This window comes from Aythya fuligula, chromosome 1, assembly GCF_009819795.1.
Source record: "Aythya fuligula isolate bAytFul2 chromosome 1, bAytFul2.pri, whole genome shotgun sequence".
Taxonomy (NCBI): Eukaryota; Metazoa; Chordata; class Aves; order Anseriformes; family Anatidae; genus Aythya; species Aythya fuligula.
This window is the reverse complement of record NC_045559.1, coordinates 125520072-125540230: the sequence shown is the minus strand read 5'-3', so window position 1 is coordinate 125540230 and position 20159 is coordinate 125520072.

The window sequence follows — 20159 nt, the reverse complement described above, 5'->3', positions numbered from 1 at the left end:
GCACCGAGCCTGCTGGAGTTCAAGTATTTTGACAATGCTCTCAGACACATGGCCTGATTTTTGGGTGGTCCTGTGTGGGCCAAGATTTGGACTCAAGGATCCTTCTGGGTCCCTTCCAACTGGGAATGTTGTATGAAAGTCAGTCTCAGCTAACCCTTGCCATATGTGAGCCTTTGGACTTGTTTATTTGTTCAAAACCATGTGCAGAACCTCTCAAAATGTCCTTCCTCTGCTGTCTTCCTCCTGCAACAGTCTTGAAACCTCTGATGCACAGCAAGTCTGTACTCATCCCTTTTGTTAACTGCTTTCAGACTGCTCTCTATAAAGCACTATTTGCTGCTGAGTCCGGCCATTCACCACTAAATGAATGCTATCCAAATTTTGGTTCAAAATAGGACAAATTACAAGCATTTCAGTTTCAATTTCAGTCTCTGTTTGTTTTTCTCCAAGCTGCATAATTGAGCTGCCATTTCTAAATCATTGTTCCCAGCTTCTTGTCACTTAACATCTCTAGCATTTCAAACATATTAATCTTAAATCATTTATTGCATAACTACATTTCAAATTGAAATAGCATCAAATCCTAGATGTTCTGAATCTCATCACTGCACTGTATGTAGCTAGTGTTATTAACGCTAATAAAAACCAAGCAAGAATGAGTGCTTACTTGCACTGGGTAGGTGCAGATGGGTGGAATAGGGAAAGGCATCTCCTTTTGTACAATGTCTGCTGCTGAGTGCATGTCTACATAGCAGAGCAGTGAGACGTCATGCTGTTAACAATCTGCTGTGTGTCAATTGCTGGATTTCCTTCTTTGAGATGAAGAGACTTCTATTTGACTTCTTACAGATCCTCTGACATTATCTATTATGTTATTCAAATGAGCCTTATTTGCATGGGAGGCTAAGGTTAGTGCATAAACAGAAATTGGATGAGTTACAGTAAAATTCAGTCTGGCTGTTTGAAATGCATGCAGCAAGGAGAAACGTGGGATAAGCAGGTACTGTGATGCACACAGCATCAACAAGCTGCTCAGCAATTTAGCAAATCCTTAGGTAACCTTAGGTACCAGATCATGGTATGTCAGAATCAAAATGTGAACTCCATTTTATGACTTTTTTTTTTTTTTTTTTTTTTTTTTTTATCTATTCTTCCACTGTCTCCTGTGTGTAATCACAAATATGTCTTTTGAAAAGAAAAACAAGCAAACAAACAACATGGCCTGGACAGAGCCAGTTCTACATGAGCCTACATTCTTGGGAACAATACTGAACTCACAAAGGGACGGAGATTTACAGGCTTAGAATTACTCCATAGGATGAGCCTGTCTGTCAGGTATGAGAAGCATACAGCAAAACAGGAACAAAGGCTGAGTTTTATGATGTGACTGCATGGAGCTAGGGAAACTATCTGTAGACATGAGTAAAATGATGTTATAAAGGCAAAGAAAGCAGAAGGTCTTACATGGACCACAAGTTTAACTTGCAGAGTTTTTTGAGAGATCAAGCAAAAAATACTGTGAATCCCTAAGGACAGCACTGAAACATTAAAAGTCACATTGATATAAAAAATGCATTGCTAGGTTTGTGTTCCTTGCATTCCCTCAATGCTTTCTGTGAAGAAGTCAGTCAAGGAGCAACCAGCAGTCCCAGGTAGGCTGGTCCCTGGTGGAAAATGACAAATGAGGGTCTAGAAGGGCTTCAGATTCAGGTTGATGAAGGTTTGGATTTCTTCTGTGGAAGGAAAAAGGACACGGAAGAGGACCAACACCGGGAGGACTGTGGGGTTTTCTCCTCCCTACCTCCTGGAGTAGGAAAAGCTGTGGGGTGGCGACAGAGTGCCAGAAGCCAGCCCTGGAGCTAAGGGTTCCTCCCTCTGCTGCACTGCAGCTGACAGGCACACTGCCGCCCGCGGACGACATCTCCCTGCGATCGGGCGGACAGGTCAACCCGCCACCGCCCGGCCCGGCTCCGGGCCGAGGGCGGCGCCATTTCCCCTCAGCACCGCCCAGGCGCCGCCATCCCGCCCTCAGCGCCGGGCCGCGGCCCTTGGGCGGCGTCGCCTATGGCTGGCGGCAGAGGGCGCTGCTGCCGCTCGGGAAGGGGCAACGGCCGGGCCCCGCCGCCATTTGCTCGGGGGCGGGGCAGTGTCCTCGCCCGGGGTCCAGCTCTAGCTGCATTTTCGTCTGGAAAAGCTTAGTGGCTGTTGGTAGCAAACCTAACAAAGTCATACCATAATCATAACTTTTATTTGTGTATTTATTTATTTATTTATTTTTGGCTCTGGGGCTTTGCTGTCATAGCTGGCTCTGCTCTCTTGTAGGGAAACAAGTGTCAGTGCTTTCTGAGCCAAGGTTGAATGCACAGGTATTAAGCACTTTCTTTCTTCTTTTCTACACTCCAACCACTCTTTTTGTTCCTCACTGACGACATACAAACGTGAGTCAAGAGGTGGGGGTAAAGAAAAAGCCTTCACACAAGTTTGAGGAAGTTAGGAGTTGAAAGCAAGCATTCCCCCCACTTCACCTCACTTCACCCCCACAACACCTTCACCTCAGCCTGCTGACTTCTTGTCGTCTTTGAGTATTTCTGCTTGTCAAAACAGATTTCAGTCTGGGCAATGCTTTGCTAATGCCAAGGGAGTGGAAAACAGTTAATGCGTGTTGGCCTGGGCACTCGTGTAAAAATGTGCATGTGCGCTGACACCACAAGGATATGGCACGGGGTGAACCTGCAGAAGGCTCCTTGGCAGAGCCTCCTACTGCAGTAGGTATTTGATTCAGCTGCAGATACCTAACACGTATTTTGTTGCAGCTGGACTTCCAGGTACCTTGTATTATTATTATTTTCCCAGGTGGCATGCCAGCTGTGTGCTGTATAGACTTGCCTATGCCTTCGTGCTGTCACATAGGTACCTCAGGTAGAAACTGGTCCAAAGGATTTGAGTTCTGCCACTCAATGTAGCCTGGATCCCACTGTCCCTGACTGGAGAAACTACAAAGGCATGTAGTAAGAAATTGATTTCACCACCTAGAGGCTTTGCAGAGGTCATTATTCTGATGTCTGTCCTCTGAGTGTTGGAAGGTAGCCTGAGCATCTTTGTTAGAGAACTGTCAGTTTTTACAGTAGTGTTAGTGACATTTCTAAAGGTTTTCCGTTGTCTTTCAGAATAACTGATGCAGGGTAATTGGGTTAAAGGAGGGGGGGCTGTGAATTATCTTTTACTGTTTTAGTATTTAGTTTTACTGTTTTAAAAGACTAAAATGTCAGCCAGCTTGGTAATTGATTAAAGGAGGGTGTGACTCTTTACCTTGAGGAATCAATTTCAGATTTTTTTTTTTTTTTTTCCCTGTGCCACAGCTGAAAGTGTTAGCATTAAGAAAGGTGCATTTCAGAGCAAATCAAATTATCAGGAAGGAGGGAACTTCAATGAGTCACATTTTAATTAGCTTTAATTTCTACAGTCTCCTCTGTGTTATATAATGCTGCCTTCAAAATATCTGCTTTAGAAGGAGTCTAGATTTTTACTTATCTGCACTATTCTGTGTACTTGAATTATAAGAGGACACAACATGAGAAAAAAAAAAAAAAACACAAACAAACGCCAGAACACAATGGCTGGACTTACCACTACAGCTACTTCAGCAAAGCAAAATGAATGGATTATATGTACAGCTGTATACATAAACAAATACATAAATAACTTAACATGGTAATCTGTATTTATTTTTGGTATTTTTAGTTTACTCCCTTCATGACTGTTTAAATAATTCAATGTTAGCAAAAATAGCTGTTATAATTACATGAAAATGTAATTAATAAGGTTGATTAAACAGATTTTTATAAGATTGTTTTGGACTTTGGAGAAGACACTGTTTATTTTAAATTACAGTATTGACTGTGAAGTGTAGAGGATGCCTACCTTTTTCTAGGCCTAAAAATTTCCTGAGGAAAGATGAAAGAATTTAGGGTACAATGCGTTATCAGTCCTTATCTTTCCTGAAAGCATGAGAAGTTCTTCATTACTGTGGTAGAGATAGCAGTCTTAGATTTCAACAAGTGTATGCAGCTGGAGGATGCTTCTGTTAGCTCATTCAGGTGAACCTACGTTACAATACTATGCCCTACATCTAAATTTTTAGCAAGGATTTTAGGAGCAGCTGCCATAATAAGAGTTCTTTTTACCTGAAACGTAGCAGAGGCATACATTAATACCAAAGTCCCTTGGTGGTAATAAGAGCATTAACAAATTGGCTCAAATCATTTCAATACATTCTGCCACCTCATTTTAAACCTGCTAAAAAATGTTCACCTCTTCTGTTAAAAGTCTTTTTGTTTCACTAGAGGTCACTATTAAACAGAAAATACTGTATTAGTTTGCTGATGAGAAAAAAGACGTCTCCTGTACTCAGTTGAAAGAAATCCTAAGAGAAATTCGGTTTTCAGCAACTGATTTTAACTTGATTTTTTTTTTTTTTAAACATACTGTCATTTTACTATCCTTAGTCTTCTCCACTGGGGAAAAAAAAAAAACAAAAAACAACAACAAAAAAAAAACAACAGTAGAATCATGTTAGCCAAACACCTGACCTATTTCAGTGTTTCATGCATTTAAGCATTTAGGCATTTAAGCACGTCAGCCTCAGAAAAGACAGTGGTGTCAAAATGCACAGAGTAGACAGAACACTGGGCAAAGGGAATTTCCTCCACAGAAGTGGAGATGGATTTCATTTTATTTGTGAATGTCACTAATCCTTTGCTCCTAGAAATCCCTACTCTTATCATTCTTTCCAAGATCTAGAGAAAGAAAATTAGCAAGAGGCTTTCACAATTTCATCTTTAAAGTGATGCCTATTCTATAAAAACAAAACAACAACAACAACAAAACTCAACCAAACAACAACAAACCAAACCAAAAGCATTTAATATTATGATGAATAATAATCACAAGAGATACCAGTCTAAACAGTTGTGAAATGCAGGCTAATGAGTACAAGTCTCAAGAAACCTAGACCTTGGACATATTTACAGCAGACTTCTTATCCCACTGGTAGTAGCTTGCAGTATGAAACACCTTTATTGTAGAAAACATTTTGTGGTCAGCTGTTATTTGTCTGCTTACAGAACACGGGGAAAGTTCCATGTGCTACACCCCTAAGACTTTTCTTAGAAATGTAATAATGTTTCCTGAAACAGAGAAGGAGAGGGGTGATGACCTAAGGCATGTATTAGTGAAAACAAGGATATGATTTTTCCAGCACTGTCCATCTGGTGTCTTTCATAACACAGTGTTAATATAACTGAATGTTTAGAAGACCAGAAGCAAAAGCAACAGCTTCAGGGAATGCAATAATGAAACCATTTCACCAGTTTTGTTCTGAAGGCAGTAGGATTATAATAGATGGCTGATAACCGGGGCGCAGTAGTGTCAAAGAAAGCAAACAGATAAGGAAAATGTATAGATTGAGAACAATGTTCATGAATGCTGATGCTGAGCTCACCAGATTGAGTCTGAAGAAGGTATGGAGCAAAGGACAGACCTATGTTTTGAAAATCATCTTATGAGTAGTCTGGCTTTCAGTAAAAAGAGGAAGCATTACTTTGCATATAATTTGGTAGTTTAAAAATATATGTTAGGTATGCAACAAACTTTTGGAAGACACTGTGCATAAGCACCGGTTTTCTTGGGAAGCCCTATGAGGTAATTATTTGCAGAGTGCCAAGGTTTGTGGTTCCTACTTCAGATACAGGACTGTCTAGTTTCTGTGCCCTTGCCTTTTCCTGATCCCTCATCAGACCAGTCCCCAACAAGTAACTTGTGAAGGATGTGTTGGCTTCAAAATTCATGAAACAGCTCAAATCCACAGCAAACCGAAGTTCTAAAACTGAGGCTGAGAGGGAGAGTGTAGCTGCTTGTTTCTGCATTGCGTTACTTAGTGTGTACTGTGGCCTGCACAGCTGCCGATGTAGAGGATGTGCTGTGCAAAGATGCTAAACTCTCCTGAGCACTACACTGCAAAGAGTGATGAGAACCAGCTCGTAGGGCCCCCTCAAAATAGTACATGGTGAAAGCCTATGGGTAGAGAAGTTTGTTTTGTTTTGTTTTGTTTTGTTTCCCTTCTCATGGCACAGTTATGTACTGTGCTGTAAGAGGACAATGAAAGCCCCCAGCTGATATTTGCTGGACCATTTACTGAGAATGGGTATCCAGGCCCTTTAGCTTGCCATCAGAGCTCAGCTGGCTGATTTGTTTGAACTTGCTGTTATGCTTCTGTTAATGGTGTAGTAAAAAAAAACAGCTTAAAGGGGGGGGGGGGGGGGGGGGGGAAGAGCAGAAGATCAGATAGTTCATAAGACCCTTTTTAAGTGGGTCACCAGATTAGTGAAGTATCATAAGTACTTGAGATGTTACATGGATTATTTCTCACTTTATGTACAAGATTATTAAACTACAGTACTTGCTTCTGTCTTTATATGGACACCCATAAGAATGCTTTTGCCTGACCTGTGCATTTCCTGCACTCTTTTTGCTCAGTTTAGTGTGTGATGTTTGGGCAGTGTCCCACTGAATAATACATGTGCCTTTTAATAGCATTCATGTGCTTTTTTGTGTAGGCACTGCCAGAAGCCAGTCAGAGCTGACGCTTGGCCAGCGCATGTGTGACAAGGAGTAGAGACAAGTATGTGGGACTTGATTGCATGTGGGGCTTTGTCGATCTGTTTCCTGTGTGAAGAGCAAATGACACAACCATCTAGGGTGCCAGCGATTAGAGAATAACGCCTTTCTGTGTCTTCTTTTAGCTAAGCAACTAATATGTATGTATATCAAAACCTGCTGAAATACTAACAGAAGAAGGCATTGAGAAAAACTGAGGGCAATGCAAGACCATCAGCCCCAGTTACATCTCTTTTCTTTACAGATTCCTCACATTTTTCCTTTTTTTCCCCCCTGTCTTTAAGGTCATAATTTAGTTGTTGAAAGAGTATTTGGAGCTGTTTATTTATGTTTTCTTCTCTGAAATAACACTGACTTGTAATTATGTTAGCTGCAGAGATGTTAACCTTTGGCTAATCGTCAAATATTTCCAAAAGGCATGCCCTCCTGCATGTAATAAAAGAAAAGTATCATCAGTACCAGCTCACTCAGCTGTGTGGTAGACCCCATCTCTCACCTGTGCTCGTATATGAGGTGAGAAAGAGAGGGATCACCTTCTATGACAAATTTAGCTGTGAGATGAGGAGCAGAGAGAAGAAAAACTTAGATGCCATATATATATATATACATATATATAAAAAACTGGATGTATGCCACTGCAGTCTCTGCAGTGCAGGCCACATGCCAGATCTCTTTCTTAGCCTGGTAAGGTAATTGATTAAATAAAGTTAGCCGCTGTATAATTCTAAACTTTTCTTCTTGCTGGCTCTATTTTATCTAGTTTCCTTCCTTCCAGAAGATGCTGCTACAACTACTCATAGTGTTGCTGACTGTGAAAGTGACAGAAATAGCAATTTTTTTTCTTATTTAGAGTGATGTAACAGGAAAGAATATCTGCTTAGGACATGCTGCCCTGATAGAAATCCTATACATTTACTATAAGTTTCCTAACTGGTATTTAACTAGTCGCCATCCTGATCTAAATGGCTGGGAGAGCAGGTGATAACACCCATGTGATTGTGTAGCCCAACGGACAGTGCAAGCAAAGGAGCTAAAATTCCTGTAGCCTTCTGGTAATTCCATGTCTGATGTAACTGGAAAAGTTGACCTTGAATTTACCAGAACTTTGAGGTGGATCTGCTTAAAACTCTTCAGAGGTGAGCTCTTGAAGAAGAATACATACATATATATACATACACTTTTTTTTTTTTTTTAAACTGAAGAGGAGTCAGGTTTTATCAGAATATAAATTAGAATCGTCAGTTTTTTGTTGTTCAAACAATGAGAGTTGAAGGTGACTAGAGATGGAATAGAAACTGGCACTGTGTCATTGCAGTTGGATTCTTGTTTCCCTCTGGTTTCAGGCAGCTCAGCAGCTTCCTAGGTAGCAGCAAGTTCTGGACAGTCCTCTCCAATCCGTGGTAAGTTTATATTCTGTTACTTCAGAGTCTGGAGTGTCAGCTCCCTGCTTATCCCAGCAGCCTCTTTGCTTGGGTTGCAGACACTCATGCCTTGCCTTGGTCTCTGGAACTTTCCTCTTGCAGTTAGGTGGCAATAGACAAAATAGTAAATTGGGAATACATTAAAACAGATGAAATCCTGGATCAGAACTGTACAAATTCTGCAAGAATTCTGCACCCACTCAGAAATGAAGTGAGGTCATTCCTGACTGGTGATAGCTCCCTTGGCTCCCTGCCGCGGCTACGTTACATCTTCTGCATTCTGCACGGAAACTCTTAGCATTCTTCCAGACCATGATCCCCAAACCTGTGGTAGATGGCTCCGCAAAACTCCATGGAGAGATTTTGTTTCAGTTTTAGCCTTTCTGACTAGGACTATGTTATAAGCCATTTTTGTGATTCTTCTGCTCTCATTTCCCCCTCCTTTTGAAACTTCTCCTGAAGTTTTCCCTAAGCTACAGGAAGCTTTCAATCATTTTTTCCATTGTCCTTTGTTGGTAATAGTTATTCCTGCTGTGAAGCTCAATACTTGCTATCAAACATTAACCAAGAGTGACATTTTCAGCAGTTGCATGTGGCCCACCTACTGCTGGTGCTGAGTGTGCAGGAATTAACTGATATTGATTGTAACTATACTGAGAAAGAACTTAGTGTTGATGGGAACATTTGCTATGGGATTTTATTATTATTATTGTTTTTAAATGGCTATTTCCAGTGGAGAAAATGGGGAAAACAAAATTATCTTTACAGAAAGTGTGTGCATTTCAACTATGTAATAGTAAACACAATTAAATGTAATTTAGTTTTTGATCTTGATATTCTGAACACAGAAATCTTCAATGCACATTTTTGGCTGTGAATCCTATTTTGTATCTAGTCCTTTGGAGGAATAACATCTGTTGTCAAATGTGGTTTATGACTTCTCCCAAATTAAAACTTCTGTTCTAGAAAGGGAATGTTGGAGGTTGAATTTGACCAGTAGCAAAACACAATGATCTATTAGTAATTGCCTGACTGGACTTTCAGATGAATTCTTTATTAAGCACTTCAGCATTTTTGTGGAAGTACAGGCAAGTTCACTTCTGACTTTCTCACTGCCTACAGAATAAAGATGTGTAAAAGCCATCATGGAACTGATGTACATTTGAGGATCTTGTTGGCTCTGGAAAGGGTGGAGGACCACTCATGGACTGATTTGTCCTGTCAGCTTGGAGATTTAAGAGCAAATTTTAATTTGGCTAATAGTCTTTAAAAAAACAAAAACAAAAAACAAACAAACAGCAACAAACAAATGAAAACTACTACTACAAAAGCAGACCATGATGTGGGCTTCTGTATTTGATTTGAAAAACAAAAGTGACCCACATTTTCTACCACATTTTTAAGGGAACAATGTTCCCAAAATAAAGTCCAAGTTGAATTTGCTTAAGGATGAACATAATGATGAACATTTCAGCATTACCTGAATGTTGATCTTTAGCTGAACAGCAGAGAGAATAATGATTTAAAATTATGCTTCAAATATACCAATACATAACTTTTGGCTAGCTCTATCCTCTAATTGCTTTGTTTAAAATTAGCAGTGATCACTCTGACATAGATAAACCTTTTGAAGGAATTTATAATTTTCTTTTTTTTTTTTTTTTTTTGCTTACAGACTACATTTGCCAGACTTCGTTTAACTACATCTGTCTTTTTTTTTTTTTTTTTTTCTTTTCCAAAACAACATATGATATTAAATCAGAGAGCAAACGGGATAGCTTTTGTATGTAGCAAGGCTATGTCATTTATTTTCCATTTTAATTTTCATTTGTTTGTGTGCTGAAAAAGCAAAAGTGTTCAGTTTCACAAATTGGTTCAAAGTTCAAGCCTCAAGTTACATTCCTAAATCTGGCTTGAGAAAAAAAAAATGGCATGACTGTCAAAGGTGACGAGTACCTGCTATTGCCATAGACTTTGTCATCCATATTGTTTAAGACCCATGCAGGAGTAGTTGCAGAAGCAGATATGGATTGGCCTTGCTGATGTGCCCTGACTTGCGGAATGCCCTGGGTCTTTGTCTTTACTTCTTCTGTAAACCCTATCAGCATTCTCCAGCTAAATCCTCAGTTCCAGGGTTGTGCCTCTCACCTAGTAGTGTGTAAAGCTCATAAACTGGGTGAAGCTTGGGTTTGGATGAACTTCTTAAACCTTTACATTCAGAAGTGCTATCTGAGGATTTTTTATAAACAGTTTTAGAGTTGCAGGCTTAGATCTTATCTCTGTGCCGTTACTCACTCAATTCATGCTTTTAAGGCAGGTAGTGCTGTCAGAAATCCTGTGACTCAAATTTTAAGTTTGATCTCACCTAGAGCTTATGTTTGGCTACCAAGTAATGGGTTGAACCCATCTCTCAGTTGAGACTGAGGTTTTGATCTGCTCCTTTGATTCTGTCCCTGTCTACATATACATGTATACATACTTAAGATAAACCTGGTAATTATCCCTCTTGGCTGATTATTTTGGGGGCGATGATGCAAGAGTCATAAGCATTCATTTCTGTAGTGTTATCCCACTCCACCTCCTCACCATGTGTTGAATTGCTATGGTATTTTTGTTCGTCTCTTGTCTAGCCCTCTCCAGCCTTCTCTTTTCTCACCATGGACTTACAAGCTTATAAGAACTGAATCTTTGTTATTTTCTCCTTTCTTTCTCTCTCTCCCTCTCCCTCTTTTTTCCCTTCTAACTGAATGTGTGTGAGTGAAATGAGGGAAGAACATTGGGCTGCTTGCTTTGCGTTGGTGTTTACTATGAGTCATAACAACAGCTTGGTGCTCTTGAAAACTTTTCTGGTGGGAGAATCAACAGCATGGATGCAGCTAAAGAAACAGCAGAATGTACTGTACTTGCAGTTCTCTGACTCAGGGACAAAACTGTGGGAATGCATTTTGATGGAGGTTTGCACTTAACTCATGCTATGGATATATTCTGCTAAGGAAGCAAACCTGGTTGCTCAAAGTTTGCCATGCGTTGAAACTGGACTTACTGGGAGGGATTTCAGTGGTAGTTGACTTTTCACAGAGCTTCTAAAGTAGACTTGGTGTGAGAAGTAAGTCTAGAATGATTATTTTTACATTGACAGCCCATAAAAGCTTAAAATAAGATGACATATTCGTTGTACTGCTCTCCAGTTATTCGCCTGGAATTACCCAGATTCAGAACATTAAAGATCTATTTCATTCTTATACCCGGAATTTCCTTGTTCCCAAACTACTCACAATTTCTTAACACTTAGATCACAGATAAGGATTATCCTGCACTGATACAGAACTGAACATATAACCAATAATCTAAGATCCTAATATAAACTAAATGAAGACTGAGTTGTCTTGATTTCTAGTTGAATGATCAACTCTGAAGCACTCTATCCCCTGTTAAGTGACTGAAACAAACAGTAAGAGACAATACTCAACCCTATGTCTGAAAGGCTATCATGGCAATAAATGAGGCTCCAGATCACTTCCTCCTTGCAAAGTGCTATTGGACAACAATTTCATCACTTGCCTGTGTTCAGAAAGCTTAATGGTGCTTCCAGGCTTGGCTCCAGGTTCAGAACACAGTGAAAACAACAAATCCCAAGTCATGATGTTGGGGTACTAGGGTAAGGTAGCTATACAATACATGTGAATTGAAATAGGAATAAAACATCAGGATGAAGAAGAAGGATACAGCCAAGTGGTTCCGAATGCATCTTGTGACCTGCAGTTTCATATCTAATTTTTTTTTTTTTAAGTTTGAACAAAAATTTCTCACATTTAATGTAGGAAAATGCTCACTAGACAAGTAGATCCAATATTCAGCTCTGCTGGTCAACATCTACCAGTTTTCCACAAGCTATGCCATTTGACAGGCAGTAATTTTACAAGTGAATAATGATGTTGGTTGCTAGTAAATCTCAGGTATTCTAAACTATTAATGAACAGCCTAGACAATAAAGCACAGAGATGGGTGCTACACTTTACATAATAAAGAGTCTTTCAAGTTGATGAATATGGCTTGTCTGTGGTAGACTAGTTATGCCCTACCAGAATTTTTCTTCATTTCTACATTTCTTCATACAGAAAATATTAAGTAGGAATTCCAATAGTTGTTATTTTTATAGCAGTAAAATGGTAGTACATTGCAGAACTGCAAAATTCCACAATTTTCACATAACACATGAAAAATATCTGCTTGGAATATCAGCGATAGCCATGATACTTACGGAGGCAAAAGAAAAATATAATAATTGCACAAAGTTGACTGCTGAAAGGTTACATAAATAAGCAATTTGTGTCGGTACCAGTAGTCTCATTATGGGTGCCTGGCATTGCCAATTATAAGTAAAAATGTGTCTGAAGTATTGGCCTAGAATATACTGTATTAGAATCTGTTTTCAGTAATATGGCTGGAGAGAGCTAGGACTAGAAATGTCATTGACTGATTAAATCTCTATGGGCTGTTAATGTTTCACAGTTAGATATTGCTTTAGAAGAAAGGAAAATAGAGCAAGAGCTGAGGTTCGTGTAGTATCAAGTTCTGAGTCTAAAGGCAATTATACAAATGCCAGAGTCACACCTGAGTGCGAATGACCTGAGCTGCTTACAGCAGCCAGAGAGAGTCATGGTGCATGTGAGGTTAATGACTGTGCCGAACCTGTTCTCAGATGTTGGCTAAATCTTAAACAGAAGAAAACAAATGTGAAAACATGACCTCTGTCAGAACAGTTCACCTTTTGTGAACAGAAGACATCACATAGCTTCTTGACTCAGAAGAAAGATTGTTCTGGGGAAAATTTTTTGAACCGTGGTAAAATGCTCATTCTGTCACAGACCTGAAGAGTGACTTCAGATTTACAGGCTTTTAAGGCCAGAAGGGATCATATACTTTGAACTCCTCTGTGATCCAGGATGTAAAACTTAATTCTTGCATAAAACTTGTGATTTAAAACCAAACCAACCAAACAACAAAAACACAGAAATTGTCAGGACATATTCTACAGAATAATATCTTGTCTCAATTTACATAGGATGGATACTTGCATGCATTTCTAGTCAGCTCTCCTCAAAAGTTATTTTCCCTTACTGTTGCAATGATATGCCTTGTTTCTAGTCCAGATTTCTACCTAGTATTCATTATGCTAAGATTTCTATCAGAAGTGTCTTCCAGACAGTGGTGCATCTCTACTCTGATCAAGAGGGTTAATTAAGCATTCTTTTGGGCAGATTAAACCACTTAGTCATAGTTCCATCTTTTCTGAGCTTGTATCTTTCTTGTATTTTTTTCTAAAGTCACTTACAATTTTTCACTTGCAGTGTGGACATCTACATTTATCATAGCATTGTACTTGGAACTTGAGTTCAGTCAGTAATCTACCATGATCCCCAGCATCCTTCTGAATTTGAGATTAGAGTCCTCCATCTATTATGTGCTTTGGCATATGTTCTTTTTAACTAGATTTGTATTTGGCTGTATTAAAATTGATGTTACTTAAATGAACCTATCTCACCAAAGCCATTCAACTCAATCTGAACTGTCACCACAATTCATTTGCACTCTGTTGCCCTTTTGTCATCTGCAAATTATGTCAACAGTAATTGAATCTTTTCTTCTGGGTTATTCATAAAGACATGGGCTTGCAAGAGGACTTGTGGTCAGTTCAGAAGTAGTCCCTGCCAGTCTGGGCAAAAACAAACAAACAAAAAACAACAACAACTCTCACAGCACAGTTGCTATCACAGTTACTGTTGAGACATGTCCATCAAGCAATCTTTCCTCTGTTTAGCGCAATTACGCATTGTGCTATTATTCCTCTATCATGTGAAACAACTAAATAGTTTATCACAATGTGTATAAAAAGCTTTATTAACACATTTACCAGTTATTAGACAAATACATAGTCCCATCCAAATTTAAGACCTATTTTCCATAAAACGTGGGTTATCATTATATTGCAGCTGTATTCCAAATTCGTCTCTTTTCTGCTTGCCTGTGATGATAACACAGTAATTGACATCGAGTCACCCAGATCGTTGCCTTTATCACTTTTATATTGCTAGCCCACCTCTAGCTTTTTTTTTTTCTTAGTCATTTGAATCATCAGTAGTTACTATTTTTGTTATGAACTATATTTAGTGTCATGCAATAAAACAATACAAGGAACAATAAAAGATGATGATTTTGCCAGGCAGTGCAGAAACATGAAGTAGCACAGATCCCTTGTAAAATGGTTTAACTTCTAAGTGGAAGATAAGGATTATGCACAAAGTGAACAATGGAGTGAAAATTACCATGTTGATACCATAGGCAAGGTAAAGGTATAAGGTTTTATCAGATCAACTAACATGTATGGAAAAATTGGGCTTTCCAGCTCTAAAATAGAAACAACAAACTTTAAAGTAGATGAAGTAGAAATTTAGAGAAAACTGTTTGCATTTTAGTTAATGTGTATTTGCTAAAACACATAAGTGAACTGCTGCTCCATGACTGGAAAAGAAAGAATATTGATGGAGAAGAGGTGATAAGAGTTTCTGTGAGAAAGAGAATATGCAGTCTTTTTTGGTTCTTGGGTGGAAAGATGCAGTGAGGTGCAAGGAGGGAACTGGCTTAAAATGGGGTGGCCTGAGGGCAGCAAGATGCACTGTTAGGAAGAGCAGCACCTGGCACTGACTTCACTGGCCAGTGAGGACATATGTCAAGTATGGTGAACATTTCTGCTGATGTCCTCAAAGGCCTTTGGAGAAAAAGAAACATGTCTTCTAATGGCTGCTCTGTATGCTTCAGGAAAGTCTGCTCTTCTTGGAAAGGTCACAACAACTGGGGAAGAATCCAGATGAATGGAAAACTAAATGTCATATGGATCTTAAAAATGTGTAAGAAGGAGGGTCCAGGTTAGGCTTGCCTCAATCCCTGGGAAAGTTATGGAGCAAATGCTTCTGGCAACCTTTCCGAAACATATAAAGGACAGAAAGGAGCAACCTACATGGATTCCCAAAATGCAAATCCCAGCTGACTCTCTTGATTGCCTTCTGTAATGATGATACCAGCCCTGAAGAATGGGGAGGGGCAATGGATTTTATATACTTTGAGTTTAGCAAGGCCTTTGACACTGTTTCTATATCACCAGGTTAGTGAGATATGGGCTAGGTAATTTGGCAGTAAAATGGGTGGAAATTAACTAAACTGCTGGGCTCAGAGTCCAGTTCAGTGATGCAAAGTCCAGCAAGCAGACAGTAACTAGTAGTGTCCCTTAAGGATCAATTACTGGGATCCATGCTGTTGAATACCTCTATTTACAACCTATGTGACAGGACAGAACTCACTCTCAGCAGTATGTGGGTGACACCAATTTGGGGGGCATGGCCAATATGCTGAGGGCAGGGCTGCCATTCAGAGTGACTAGAACAGTCTGAGAAGTAGACTGATAGGAACTTCATGAAGGTCAAGAAAGAAGAAATGCATATTTTTTTGTCCTGGAAGAATATCTTGAGAGGGATTAACATTGTCTGTGGCAGTAAAGGCTGGAGGTTGACTCTGCAGGAATCAGGTCTGCAGAAAAGTATCTTATAGTCCTGTTACACGAGAAATTGAACATGACGCAGCAGTGTGCTTTTACAGCAAAGAAGGGCAGTAGCATCCTGAGCTGTATCAGTACAGGGCTGCATTAGTCATGAACATATTGGAGCAAGTCCAGCAAAAGGCCACAGAGATGATTAAGAGGTTGGATCCTCTGTAATAAGAGGAGAGGCTGAGAGCTGGGACTCTTCAGCCTGGTGAAGAGAAGTTTCAGGGTGAACCCCATCAACATGCCTAAATACCTGATGGGGATATTTTTCTTTAAGAAGAAGGTGGAACCACGCTTCCTGCTAGCAGAGCAGGAGACAGTAGACACAAACTGAAATATGTGGAATTGCATTTCAACATAAAACAACAACAACAACAAACTTTTATTTTGAAGGTGGTCAGACATCAGCACAGGTTGCCCAGAGAGACTATGGAGTATCCATTCCTGGAGATATTCAAAACCTTACTGGACACAGCTCTGTGCAGCCTGCTATACCTGACCCTGCTTTGAGCAGAGTGTTGGGCTGGGCAATCTCTGAAGGCCCTTTCCAACCTCAACCATTTTGTGAATGTATGAACTGCAGAATCCAAAGACATGCTGTGTACTGGTTCCCTCTTAGCTCGTGATTTGTTCTGTTAGAGAATCTTATCTGAGACAGTGCCTCAGCCATTTTTCCTCAAAACGTTTACTGCCATGTATCAAATATCAATGACTTTTTAAAAATAATTAATTATTTTAGCTGTTGTCTAATATCTTCAGTTACCTGGGGACAACTAGGAATTGACTGCATCAGTATAAAACCAGAAAATACCACCCTGATTCTTCCCAAGTAGAAAATACTTCCTTTTGAATTAGATAAGTCTGCTTTTTTGCAAAGGCCCGTCAGCTAGAGACCTATGCAGATTAACCATCCACATCTGTCCTTTCCCAGAACTGGAGGCATAAACTGCCGTACTGTATTTCCCCGTCTGCAAAACCCAATGCTAAGTATCTACTCTGAAAACCCGTGCAGGGTGAGAGTCCATTGGGTGTTCCTGTTGGTAGATAGTTGGACACGAAGGAGATAGGGGAAGTAAAGTGGAAAAAGGCAGGAGAAAGTGATATTAGCCTCCCAGGTGACTGCTTCCCTCATAGTCAGTTTTTGAATGTTTGTTGTGTTGTCCAGATCACTTCCTGCAATCAGATTGTCAGCTGTGTGGTTTGATAAGGTTCCCAAGTCTGTTGGCCTGGAATTGGTCTTATGGATTTATGTGTTCATATGCAAAATAAAGTATAAAATAAACTCATTGCTGAGTGTTGGAACAATTACTGTAGGCTGCTAACCATATGTGAGAGCAAAGTGCGTGACTTTCATACAATTAGAATGAATCAGAGGTAGCCCACTCTTGCATTGCAGTGACATTCCCATTAAATGAATTTGTAAAAGCTGAGTGTTTGGAGTGCTTTAGATGTTGTTAACCACAGATCTTTTAGAATGAGGATTGTTTCTGCTTACAGCACCTTGATTAATTTGTAGTGTGTGGTCTATCCCTTCAGATTTGTCATGATTACTGTGTTTGAGTGAGGCCATAAAAGAAAAAAAAGATACAGATGCTTTTCAAGTATATGGACATGAAAAGGAGCTAAACAAACTGTACATGGCATTACAATGTATCTACTGGCTTACAACATAAAAATCTAAATATAGAAATGATTAAATACATGATTGTAATTCTGCTAAAATAAGTGCCAAGGTTCCTGTAGCATTTAATGGGGGTAAGATCAGACCATTGCTGTCCTCAGACATTATTAAACTGTATAGAAATACAATGTAGAGTAATTAAGAGATCTGTGCTTTTGTCATTTTTAATTATGTGAAATTTGTTGTTATGGTTATTTGTAGTATTTTTTAACTCTTAGTATATCCTGCTGTGTAAGTCTCATCTCACTACATAGCAAGCATCTGTATGAGTTTGGAGGTCAAACTATAATGAGAATAAACTGGATCTAAAAATTAGAATCATAGAATCACAGAATGATTTAGATTGGAAGGGAGCTTAAAGACCATCTAATTCCACGTCCCCTGTCACATGCAGGGGCAACTTCCACAAGACCAGGTTGCTCAAAGCCCCATCCAACCTGGCCTTGAACACTTCCAGGGATGGGGCATCCACAGTTTCTTTGTGGATCTAAACCTACCATCTTTCAATTTAGACATTATTCCTTGTCGTATCCCTACACTCCCTGACAAAGAGTCCCTCCCCAGCTTTCCTGTAGGCCTCCCTGAGGTACTGGAAGGCAACTGTAAGGTCTCCCTGGAGCCTTCTCTTCTCCAAGCTGAGCAACCCCAACTTTCTCAGCCTTTCTTCATAGGGGAGGTGCTCCAGCCCCTTGATTATCCTTGTGGCCCTCCTCTGGATTCATTCCAACAGGTCCATGTCCTTCTTGCGCTGGGGGCCCTGGAGCTGAATGCTCCAGTTGGGGTCTCATTAGAGCAGAGGGGGAGAATCACCTTCCTTACCCTGCTGGCAACATTTCTTTTGATGCAGCTCAGGATATGGCTGGCTTTCTGGGCTGCAGGCACACATTGCTGGCTCTTGTCAAGTTTCTCATCAGCCAACACCCCCAGGTCCTTCTCCTCAGCGCTGCTCTCAATCCATTCTCTGCCCAGCCTGTATTTGTGCTTGGGTTTGCCCTGGCCAGATGTAGGACTTTGAACTTGGCCTTGTTGAACCTCATGAGGTTTGCCCAGGCCCACCTCTCCACCCTGTCCAAGTCCCTCTGGATGACATCCCTTACGACCAGCGTGTTGACTAAACCACACAGTTTGATGCCATTGGCAAACTTGCTGAGGGTGCATTCAATCCCACTGTCCATGTCACGAACAAATATATAAAACAGTGCTGGTCACTGTACTGACCCATGAGTACCACAACTTGTTACTGATCTCCACTTGGTCATTGAGTCATTGACCACAAGTATTTGAGTGCAACCATCCAGCTAATTCCTTACCCACCAGTAAGGTCTAACCATTGCATTTATGTCTTTCTAATTTAGGGACAAGGTTGTCATGCAGGATAGTGTCAAATGCTTTACACAGGTCCAGGTAGATGATGTCAGTTGTTCTTCCCCTATCCACCAATGCTGTAACCCCATTGTAGAAGGCCACCAGATTTGTCAGGCAGGACCTGCCTTTAGTGAAGTCATGTTGGTTGTCACCAATACCCTACATATTAAATATATTAAATTAATTGATATACACAAATTTATTGGCTTTGCAAGTACTAAGTTGTCACTAATTGTGATTTTTGTTTTCCTCCTACCAAAAAAAAAAAAGTGTGATATATTTTCATAAAAGAAATTGCTATTTAACAGTCCACCCCCTCATGAATAGTAGTTTACAAAAAGATGCCTGTCAGAAATGAAGTCTTAAACCTCTTTGGTGTTTCCCAGTGGAAAAATAAATAAATTGGAATGTATAGCTGTTGTTAAATGATGGAGGAGTAATGAATTTATTCAAACAATAACCCCCCAAAATCTTATCACCATGGAAGCAGCAAACTATGGAACCAAAACCAGAGCTAAGTGAACAGCATTCAGAAAGCAAGAGGTGAAATTCTCTATGCATTGTGTACAGTCCGCCTTGCATTTTTCTGGGGCTCATCATCCTAAAGCGGAATTAAAGAATTTAACCCCCCAGGGGATTTTTATTTATTTATTTATTTTTAATTGATAAAATTTCAGTTTTAATGTCTCTCAGATGCTAAAAATAAAATAAAATAAAATAAAAAATTCCCCCCTTTTAAATCTTGTTTTCTGCTGCTTGTCAGCACACAGGTTTCTGCAGTGATCATTTTTGTAAGACAGCCTCTTGCTGAGAAAAGTATTTTTTCTGACTCATACCATCTACTTCTATTTATCCAACCAACATAATCTTAATTTAATATTAAGCTTGGGTCTCTGTGTATATTTGTATAGACAAAGCTGCCCAAGCTCACACATTGCCTAAGTCTTGGCATTTGAATTCAGATCAGTCATCAAATAAAAGTGGTTGGACTGAAGTGAGTCCTTTTTTACTCTATGTTATGGGAATTGGGCAGTAAGTTAGGGAAGGAAAATATCTTAGTTATAAAATGGTTGGAGATCAATGTGGTGTCACTGCAGTGTTCAGTTGGAGCAGCCTTGGGAGGCATGTTGCAGTGTAGAGTCCCAGTGGAGGAATGCACCATTGGGATACTTGTCTCACCCTGTACTGAGAAACATTAGTCACTTGACCATATTTTTGTCTTGATATTGTATGTTCTTGCATTTAAAACAGAATCTCTGTTGGCTACACATGTTCCATTATTAATGTTCTGATGAAAACCAGAAATCCAACTGCAGCTGGCAGGCGTTTGGTTCATCACACATATTTTCATCTGTTTGGTTTGTGCCCTTACAAAGTAGTTCTTGGTAATACTTCCTTTAGATAATGTGAAACAGAA